The 11,644-nt window shown below is 29.9% G+C and overlaps 1 long non-coding RNA gene across 1 annotated transcript; it reads right to left on the bottom strand.

The window, feature by feature from the left end:
- Positions 1–327: 327 nt before the first annotated feature.
- LOC130992708 (uncharacterized) lies at positions 328–3,517 on the bottom strand. The gene is made up of 2 exons (XR_009091354.1): positions 3,219–3,517; positions 328–673 (listed from the first exon to the last, which is right to left on the bottom strand). It is a non-coding gene; the product is annotated as an uncharacterized LOC130992708 (long non-coding RNA).
- Between the last annotated feature and the right edge of the window lie 8,127 nt (positions 3,518–11,644).

The following is an 11,644-nucleotide window of genomic DNA, read 5'->3' as shown; positions in this document are numbered from 1 at the left end:
TAATTTTGCAAGTTCGAAAATAGTGGCCTATTTTTGAAAAGTCATAAGATAACTTTAAACTCTAAAAGGTTTGTCTTGATCGTTCGTGATGTGCGTATTTATGTTCATTGAACAAAGTGGTGCGTTTTTTGGTTCGTTGAACAACCTTCTCATATAGACGAAGAGATACTGATCAGCCAAGTTTTTCGGAGGCGTGTAATTTTGCTCCACAAATTTCGTTTATTTCGGGGATAAGAAGAATGTAAGGTTTTGCAAGAGGGAATTCCTCATTCAAAAATGGGTGCTTAGCAAAGAATAAGATCAGAAATTAGTATAAGATCAGAAATGTGAACCAACATTTACCTTTGAGTGCATAGCAAAGAATAAGATCAGAAATGAATTTTCCATATCAGTATCTATGCTCATGATATTAAAGTGCATAACCACCAGTCTATACGACTTGAAGCCCCGAAGATGTTTGCAAGTTGAATGAACATATTGATCGAACATAACGTAATTCATCTAGAAAACTTTAGTTTTAATCTCTGGTGCTTTGATGTTCAACAAAATTTTCTATTCTAATCATGGTCTCCACAACAACATAATGTGTTTTTCATAAAGTTTTCTTACAATCTGTTTAATATTTAAGATTGTCAACGAGTGCTTCCATGGCAACACATATAATGAATGAATCCTGCAGTTAAATGAACATATTAAACGAACATAACGTAATTCATCTAAAAAACTTTAGTTTTAATCTTTGGTGTTGTGATGTTCAACGAAATTATCTATTCTAATCATGGTCTCCACACCAACATAATGTGTTTTCCATAAAGTTTTCTTAATAATATTTAAGATTGTCAACACTTGCTTCCATGGCAACACATATAATGAATGAATCTTTTGATGCAAGAGTGATGAAGAACTATGAATAAGCATCGCAACTGGGAACCAACACTAAGAATTTGAATCGCAATTTCAATACGTGATAGACGCAGATAAAAATCGGAGAAGATAAGAATTGCAATTGCAATACATGATCGACGCAGATAAGAATCGCAACGGAAACATACAAATTACCTTGAGAATCCATATCATAACGAATTGCATTTTTTTTCATTATGTATATTATTGTTGGAACTGTCTGATAAAAACCAAACAACTTTTACATAGATTTGTCATATCGTCAGTGCCTTAATATTGATATCTATGAAGTAGTACATCAATGTCGTGACTCAAGTATTTAATTAATGTTCTTTAATTGAATTTAGCAGTGTATTCGCACCAGTTTGTAGTAGAAATATAAATTTTTCTTTACTTTGTGAATAGCATAATAAATTTTGAATATATAAATAATAATGTGTTATTTTGGGGCTATCACAAGTATTTGCAAACGTAAGTTCATTCAAAAACTTTAACATGTTCATTAACAAATAAAGTTCTTAAAGTAAAGATATAATGTTCAAATCAAGTTCAAAATAAATAATGTTCATAACAATTTTGTTCAGAGCAAAGTCATGTTCATATATATGTTCGTTAAAATTATGTTCATAACAATTTTGTTCAGAACAGAGTCATGTTCATGTATATGTTCGTTAAAGTTATGTTCATAACAGAATCATGTTCATAACAATTTTGTTCAGAACAGAGTCATGTTCATGTATATATATGAACCTTTTTTGTTCTGTGAACATTGTAATGAACATGATAAGTTTTCAAAAGATTACGTGTAAAATTTTATATAATACGTGACTCAATAAAATAAGCAATATTTAAAGTGATTTTTTTTTGTAGTGAAACCACATATCTTAATTTATTTTGTATGGGCACTAAATATACCGAAATGATACCTTCAGACGTACCTATTTGTGAACGTTATCCTTGAAATAAACATAAATATGAACATATGTTTTAAAACTAAAAAATACATAAATTCTGCAAATGAACATTAAATAAAAAAATTGAAGCAACGCATCTTTTATGGGACCAACCTTACCAAAAACCAATATAAACTAATACCGAACTAAATTCATTATTATTAATATCATATTATTGCATTAGGCAATAATTATATTAACCAAAACAACATCAGAATGAGCAACAATATCAAAATCAATTTGAGGTTTCTGTTTTGTTTCTTCAAATACTTGATTTCTGCAGATGATACTCCATTCTCTCGAACAAGATCATCGATTCTATTTTTAAAATTTCCGTTTTCTACCTCCAATCCATCTCGCTCATTTCGTATCCGTTGGTAAAAACGTTTCTGAAATGTTGGAATGTCTGGATCTAGCCATTCAAAAAACTTGCACCTGGGATCGCAACTGGATCTAGCCATTCAAAAAACGTTTCGCAGCACATTATTCTATGAATAAGCATCGCAACTGGGAACCAACACTAAGAATTTGAATCGCAATTTCAATACATGATTGACACAGATAAAAATCGGAGAAGATAAGAATTGCAATTGGAATACATGATCGACGCAGATAAGAATCGCAACGAAAACATACAAATTACCTTGAGAATCCATATCAAAAAATCGGAGCTGGAAAGTAGCTGTAAACATTAGTTCTTACGTTCGTTCCCAAGTTCGTTCATGCTGTGATGGATTGTGTGACTTATAACCATTTTATAATCCAGTGAACAAAATTTGAATTGGGCAAACTGGGAAGACTAAGTTATATGAAATTTTCCCTTAGGTAATGAGGCATGTACGATGAAAACAGATATTGTATGAATCTGTTAAGCAATAAATTTGTTGAAATAATTCTAAATCTAAACGTAACTCTAATAAATCTCTCCCTTAGATTTAAAACAAATAATCTTATAATTATCTTAATGATGCAGTCTAAAGTTGCTGTAAAAATTAGTTCTTACGTTCATACCAAAGTTCGTTCATGCTGTGATGGATTGTGTGACTTATAATCATTCTATATTCCATTGAGCAAATTTGGATTGGGTAAACTGACAAAACTAAGTTATATGAACAAGTCCCTTGTGCAATGCTGGATATACGATGAAAACAGATATTGTATGAAACTTCATAAAATAAATTTGTTGAAGTCATTCTAACTGTTAATCTAATCGAAACTTCAAATAATTCTCTTCCTAAGATTTCAAACACATAATCAGAAGCGCAAGGAAAAGCGCAATAAAATTACAAGATCGACGTAGCGAAACAAGAAAACTCCAATACTATTAAATCGCCGAAAATATAATTAGTTGAATATAATTACCTTGAGATTCCATGGCATACATTCGAAGCAGAGTATTCTTTCTGAAGTGTTGAGCAGCAATTCACGGTGAAGAAGGAAAGCCACTGCACGTTGGAAAAAAAGCGTTATTGACGTAACTACCATATCCCACTTATTACTCTTCCGTAAATAGCCGATTTGATTGTATCTATTTTATGAAATAAACGGATATGCTGAAATCAAAATTACATATCTATCCTCAAATCATAAAATGGACGTAATTTATAGATTGTTGATCAGCGTAATTATTGACCGTTAGATTGCCCAAATTCGACGTACAAGATTTGGTCTTCGTTCTTCGAATCTTTGATGCTCTCCATAGAACTCTATCCTATATATATATATATATATATATATATATATATATATATAAGAAATATTATGAGAGAAATAACACAGTATATTATTTTAATAATCATTTAATCTACGCTAATTTGTTTAATATTAATTTTATAGTGATTTGTTACATTAATACTATAATTTGTTAATTCTGTGTTATTTTTATTCCTTTTCGTTTTCTTAATTAATTTTTAAGGTTGAATGTGAGTCAATCTTCTAGTTAAAGTAAGATTATAAAGTATTAATGATGTAAATGTTATTGAAGATGAAGCAATCTATATCTATATCTATATCTATACTAATAGAAAAAGAGCTTAAGGCATCCTAAGGCACAACTTATGGATTGCCTATTTTACCCCTATTATATATTATATTTTAAGATTTTTTTACATATTATATATTTATAAGAATATATATTAATTCATTAGATATTACACTAAATCTATGTGATATATATCTATAGCTATTGATAAGGCTTATAGATAAATATATCCATTCAATAAGTTATCTAATAAAAGTAATGAATTAATAGGTTTTCTAAAATAATAGATTATCAAATAAAATAACATTAATTACACGTACAACGTATGTTCTTTCTGCTAGTAAAAAAAAAGACGCATAGAAATAGATCTTTTTATCCTTTCAAGTTTCAATATACTTATTGTTGAATCAATAGAAAGAGAACAACTATTTAAAATACTATATGAAGTGTTGTAGAGGCTAAAATCTACAATTGAAGTTGACGTCTGCACATCCGGATAGATTAGGCACTAACAACCTGTCAACACAAGAACACGTAAGAGCCCTAGGTTGAGCACCGAGAGGGGGTGTCGACCGTAAAGCCTCCGACGCTCAAGTCAGTAACGGAATAGCAAAATAGAATGACAAACAGATTGAAATAAGAGAGAAAGACATGTTGGAATGAGTGGTTATTCCAAGGTGTTAGCGGCGTCAGAGGGTGAAAACGGTGACGGCGGGTTGTGATAATGGAAGGTGAGAGGCGGAGATAGGCCAAGTTGGCTATTTTCCGACTTAGAAGAACAATCAGCGTGGTGGCAGAGTAGAGAGAATTCAAGAAGTAGAGAGCAAATAGGATTTTCCGTGTCCCCCTTTTATGACCCAGTCTGAATGTTTATATAGAGGACATCCAGCTGCTACGGTTTCTACAGTCTGGCCCCGTCAAAACCTTAATCTCCCCAGTTGTTGCGATTTGGACGAGATCATAAAGATTTACCCTTTGACTGTGTCAACTTGGCGAGAGACGCCTTTTAGGGTTTGACGGCTGGGTCTGATAAACTTGTCAATCTAGGTTGACAAGAACCCTTGGGCCGCATGCGATATATCCAGCTTGGTTGTGGATTCAAGTCGGTCTATAAGTTTTTGGGCTAGACGGACCAATCTGTTTGACTAATTGGGCTTTTTAGGGTCGTGCCAGATTGACGAGCTAGTTTGATGGGCTCGGGCCGAGTGTAAATTATTCAGCCTGACCGTTTAAACAAGTTGGGCTTGAAGTGGGATAATCAACCTGGGGCGGTCCAAGTTGATCTTGCAATAAATATAACTTGACTTATCGGGCTGGACGAACAAGTTTCCTTAAGTAATTGGGCTAGCCTCGTTATCAATCCAAGTTGGTTCGAAGTTTGACAGACTGGACTAACCAGGTCGCTTGGCTCATTGGTCCAGCTTGGAATGTTAATTGGGCTTGAGCCAAGTTGACGGATTTTGTCCATTGCAAGTGCCTAAGTTCTTATCTTAAGCCATTAAAATTCTACTTAGAGCACCCGCAACGCCTTCCTCGAGTGGCTCCTCGAGGAAGGCGTTGCCTTCGAGTAGGTGCGTTGCGGGGGCGAGGTACTCGAGCAATACTCGAGTCTTCGAGGATGCGCGAAGGGGGGGAGAGGGAAGGCGCGTGCAATGCACGCGCCCTAATTAAAAAAAAAGGAAAAATAGATAAATTCGAATTTAAATTCGAATTTTGACTGCAATGCCTCGATTTGCGCACTTTGACCGACCGTTTCCATTTTTTTTCTTCTTCTTCTCCTCTTTAAAAAACCCCAACTTCTCCAAAAATATGTTATTTAAATTATGCAATAAAATTTAAATGAAAAACATAAAATCAAAACTAATGTTATCAAGTAGGCTATCAAGGAACCCCAATGCAGCACTACCTACTCAATAACACAACCACTATCAAGTAGGCTATCAAGGAACCCCATTGCGGATGCTCTTAAATCTATACTAATATAAAAAGAGCCTTGAACACAACATGTGGATCGTCTATTTTACCCCTATTATATATTTTATTTTAAAGTTATTTTACATATTTTATATTTATATGAATATATTAATTCATTAGATATTACACTAAAGCTATGTGATATATATAAGGCTTATAAATAAATATATCTATCCAATAAATTATATTTAGTAGAAGCAATGAACTAATAGATTTTGTAAAAAAAATTGTTGTAAGAGATAATCTATACCTATTATAAAAGAGCCTTGTTTTACAAAATTTGATTTGCCTATTATGTCCCTATTTTAAAATCTATTTTAAGGGCAATGATGTAATATCATATTATTATTATTATTATTATTATTATTATTATTATTATTATTATTATTATTATTATTATTATTATTATTATTATTATTATTATTATTATTATTATTATTATAAACATACAAGAGTCCTACACTAATCATAATTCTAAATAAGTTCAAATTCTTCAAAATTACTACAACTTAATTTCTTCTTTCATCCTTCTTTCGTTTTCCTTTTCATCATAAATAAGTTAGTGAATTTTAAACTCTTGTCGCATAAATAAGTTTGTATGTTAATTTTGAATTATTATTAATTTGAGCATATTTATGCAAGTTTTGTGAGTATTATTTTTCTTCTTGATTCTAAAGTATGAGTGCTCTCAATTCTTGGTTCACATTTAGCTAAAAAAATTTCTTCAACAATACCAAAAAAATATATATGATGCCAAAAGAGAAATTAGTTTTAAAAAAGATAATAAGATTAACTATTATAATGCAGTAGAATTAAAACGTGAATTTTAATTTTCGACGAAGAGGTCTAGCCCAAACCATCTGGCTATGCATGAGCTGAATTTTTTTTTCTTAATCTTTTGTTAATGTTATATGTAATATTTCAGCCGCATAGACATATCCACATGCAAAAAAGACTTTCACAAATGAAAAAGAGAAGTTCTAACTTAAAATAGTAAGTACTACAATATTAATGTTTTTAGAATAATATAGTATTTATTTATAGATATACAATAAATAATATTTTACTATATTTAAATCTATTGTTTATACTTGTAGATTCTATGCTACATAAATTAAAAAAGGTATGTCTAATTACACTTATTGTGGTGCTGCAAAATTTCAACACAAGGCTCCTACTTTTATTGTGGCAATGAAAAAATTATACTTCCATTTTTTGAAATTTTCGAAGAATTGTATGAATTGTTTACATCTTAATCACAAAAAGTTATGAATTTTCTAAGAAATATCCGCTCATACAATTGTATATTCCAGTTGGTGAGAAGTTAGATAAAAAGCTTGCATTTGCAAGATGGGGAATTTTTCTATTTTTTGCACAAGGAACGGTTTATCATGATCTTTCAGGATTGATCCCATAAGATTCAACTCCTGGCTTATTCCAATTATGTTTATGAAACAAGAAGCGAGGTAGAGAACACAATGAACAAAATATACCCTGAATAACAGTTAAGAAGGTCACAAAATTTTTAGAGGTCAATCCATATGTAATTTTTTTTAAAGATTGAAAGCTTATTCTTCTATATATGGAAAGTTCAAAAAGCATCATATAACAATAGAGAAATTGTAATAGATAGAAAAAAGGGAGGTTTGTCAATGGATAGCGTTGAACTTCATATTTCCAAAGATGTGAATTTAGATCAACACGTATATAATTCTTTGAACTTCATATTTCCAAAGATGTGAACTTAGATCAACACGTATATAATTCTCCACATGCAAATCAAGTTGCAACTATAAGGGTCGAAGGTAATAATGACAACATACCATTTGAGCGAGACATCATGATTTATTCTGGTGATAGACATAGAATAAAGCATTGCTATGGATGTTATGATCCTATGCAGTGTCCACTCATTTTGTTAAGAGGTGAAATAGGTTGGCATCAAAACATCAAAAAGATAATTGCCACAACATCTTTAGTTTATACAAAAATCTTGATACTACTTCATCACTATAAACAAGTATGATTGCAAAGATATCATCTCCAGAGAAGAACTAGGTATGTATGTTTGTTCAGCTTTATATATTATTCTCATGTTAACGTTATTTTCAATTGCTAGCGATTATTTAAGTATTAAGTTATGAAAATTATTATATGGATTTATTATAAAATAAAACTTAGCATTGATGTTAATAGTTGAAACATAATTAAACTTAATTAATTGCTACACTGAAAAGTTGAAAATAATTTTAAATCATTAGTCCCCGCGTCCACAAAAAGAGGTCTTAAGGGAGGGCGACACAGGTTTTAAGAAAAGTTAGTTGTTTATTTAATGAATAAAGAAAGGGTCACACAAATTAAAACAAGTGGAGAGAGTTAGTGAGAGAAAAGGCCCTAAAAAAATGGATACATGAATGACAAACAAAAGGTTACCACATATTTTTATGGACGGACGAAAATAGTAAATTATGACCTCTTTTCTAGCTTAAAATAGATATTGGAGTATTAACTTTTAATAATATAAATGTTTATGTGTTTATTTAGTTAAGCAGGGGCGGCTCTACGGGGCTGAAGCCCCCTCCCAATAATTGAGATTTTAAATATATATATATATATATATATATATAGGGGCATGCTCCAGTGAGACCCCATATTTTTCGTGTAACATGAGTACAATGAATAAGACATATAATACTAATGAACAAAACGTATATCTAATGAACAAGATGTATATATTGATGAAAAATAAAATTTAAAAAATTCGTAATGAATAAGACATATATACTGATGAACAGGACCGTATATACTGATGAACAATGCAGTATATACTGATGAATAACAAAATTTAAAATATTCTGCTCCCTCTAGGATTCGATGCGAAAAAAAATCACCCTCCAGATACAATATCAGCCATAGGATTGATAAAATAAACGCACCAGATCGTGCCCTATATCTCACTAAAATTAGGGGGTCTCATTGGAGCGGCCCCCTATATATATATACTAGTGTATAACCCGTCGAAATTCGACGGGACTTTAAATTATAATTTAAATTATTTATATTATTTTATATAATATAATTATCTTTTAATTAATTTAATTAGATGTAATAAAGTTTACATTATATTCGCTTCGACCACGAAAAATATGATATTCTTGCTATTTTGGATGTCCACAAAAATTATGGTACTTTCCATTTTAACGCATATACCCTATTACTTTTTATTAATTTTTATCCTTACAAACACTCTTTATTTACAAAAAAATCACTTCTAATTAAATCTCAATCACTCATTTCAATTTTGGTGGGACCATTTGTCCACCTGGCGGTTCTTCAGTCCCCGCTTTTGAAAAATCACCACCAATTTTCTTAAAACGTATGCCCACCAAAGTGTCATACTTTTGGTGGACGGAGGTAGTACTAATTTCAACTATATTCGTCAATTGAATATTAACTTTTTGCTAGAATATGATATCGCGAACGGACCGAAATGGCAAATGTGGAAACGATATTGCGGACGGATGGAGTATAAATTTTGTACAATTTTTCTATATTGACGGATAAGAATTAATTTATGATCTCATTTGTCATCTAAACATCATCTCATCTGAAGTCTGTAAGACCAAATGATCATCAAGAACTCGAAGACAATATCTAACTTTTGAACGCCAAATTTTTTAGTATTATCTCGTCTAGACCCTAAAATACTATATCTGATTTAATGCGTCAGTCGTTTCAACAACACTACCTGATGCTTTAAATATCATAACTCACTTTTAAATATCATTTTCAGTAGGAGTTAGGAACACCCGGGCTGACTTGTGAGATTATGCAATCTAAAGCTTGTGAGATCATAACTAACTTCTAACCATCATCTTGTATGGAGCTTGAAAAATCATAACAGGCTCTTGTGCATCGTCTCATTTAGAGCTTAAAATACCATCATTTCGTTTGGAGTTTGAAATGATAAAACTGGTTCGTGAACATCATTTTGTTTAATGTTTGAAAGACCATAACTAAGTTGTAAGAATCATCTCGTCTAAGGCTTGAGAAAATTGATGTGATATTCAAATTATATCATATCAATTTATTTACTATTTCAATTGGTAAATTTTCATAAAAAAATCAAAGAGTAATCCAAAAAAAAAATTATACAAATTATTTAATTTTATGACCAAATTAAAATGAAGAATTTAATCACAAGTATTTATTTTTAAAAATAAAATTAAATGATTTTTTATTTAACTAAATAAATTTGATCAACTTTTATTGATAAATCAATTCATATGTTTTAATCTGAATCACTCCACCAATTAAATGTGGGTTTTTGGTTTGGAGAGTAAGAGCATATTTTTATATAGATTTTATTTTGGTGAAATCTCATAAAAAAACAATGTGGGATGAGAAAATTTAGATAAATAAGAATGAATAAATATAAAAATGTTTGGAGAATTAGGATAAATAGAAATGCAAGAATATGGTGATGCCACATAGGAGTATTTCATTTTTCTATTAGATATGTGATGATTTAAATACTTATTCTTGTCCTAAACACATATAATAATACCAACTAATTTTTTGAATTTGTTTAAATTTATAAAACATGTATATAAACAAATAAAATATCAAACAATAATTGGTTAATAATCTCGAAATTCGACGGATGAATTATTTTAAATTGTAATTTAAACTATATTAATATTATTTTATAATATAATTATTTATATATAAATTAATTTTGAATTTGTTTAATTTGAGGTAATTGAGTATTACTTTCAACCGCATTCCTCAATTAAATGTTAACTTGTCGCTAGAGTAATAGAAATACCTTTATATAAATTTTCATTCAATAAAATTTTAAAAAAGGTCGATGTGAGAATGCAGTTTTAGAAAAAATAAAAGAAAAAAAATATGTAAATGTGATGGAATGTCTCACATTTGTGTCAATTGTATATAAACATTATTTTTATTAATTTTGTACAAATTGTTTACATTGACGAATAAGAATTAAGTTAAGACTTCATCTGTCATATGGGCATTATCTCATCTAAACCCTGTAAGAATCATAATCTAAAGCCCGACAGACGACATTCGACTTTTGAACATCATCTCGTTTAGACCTTAAAATACTATACCTAACTTTTATGTGTCAATTTTTTGAACATCACTGCCCGGAGCTTCAAAGATCAAAGTTGACTTGTGAGATTATATCATCTGTAACAACTTGTAAGATCATAACTAACTTTTAAACATCATCTTGTATGAAACTTGTAAAAATCATGACAGACTTTTGTGCATTATTTCATTTGGATCTTGAAATATCATAAATAGGTTTCGAGCATCATCCCAATAGAATTTGAAATAATAAAATTAACTTATGAACATCATCTTATTTGAAGTTTGAAAGACCATAATTAATTTTTGAGTATCATCTCATGTGAAGATTGAGAAAAATGATTTGAGATTCAAATTATATTAATTTATTTAGTATTTCAATTGGTCAACTTTCTTTTTAAAAAAAAAATCAATGTTGAATTCAAAATTTATTTTGAAAAAAACTGCACAAATATTTTATTTTATGGCCAAATTAAATTAAAGAAATAATTTATTTAATCACAATAATTTATTTTTTAAAATAAATTAACTAAATTATTTATATAGCTAAATAAATTTGATCAAATTAAATTGACAAAACAATTCAAATTGTATTAATTAATCTCAATCAATACACCAATGCAGATTTTTAGTTTGGAGAGTAAGAGCTTCCTCTTATATGTATGTTTTATATTAGTGAAATTAGTAATGGTTTATTGCGATTTCTCGACATGATTTC

This window comes from Salvia miltiorrhiza, chromosome 7 (genome assembly GCF_028751815.1).
Source record: "Salvia miltiorrhiza cultivar Shanhuang (shh) chromosome 7, IMPLAD_Smil_shh, whole genome shotgun sequence".
In the NCBI taxonomy this organism is placed as follows: domain Eukaryota; kingdom Viridiplantae; phylum Streptophyta; class Magnoliopsida; order Lamiales; family Lamiaceae; genus Salvia; species Salvia miltiorrhiza.
The sequence above is the reverse complement of the archived record's forward strand: the minus strand, read 5'-3'. Positions and strand labels throughout refer to the sequence as shown.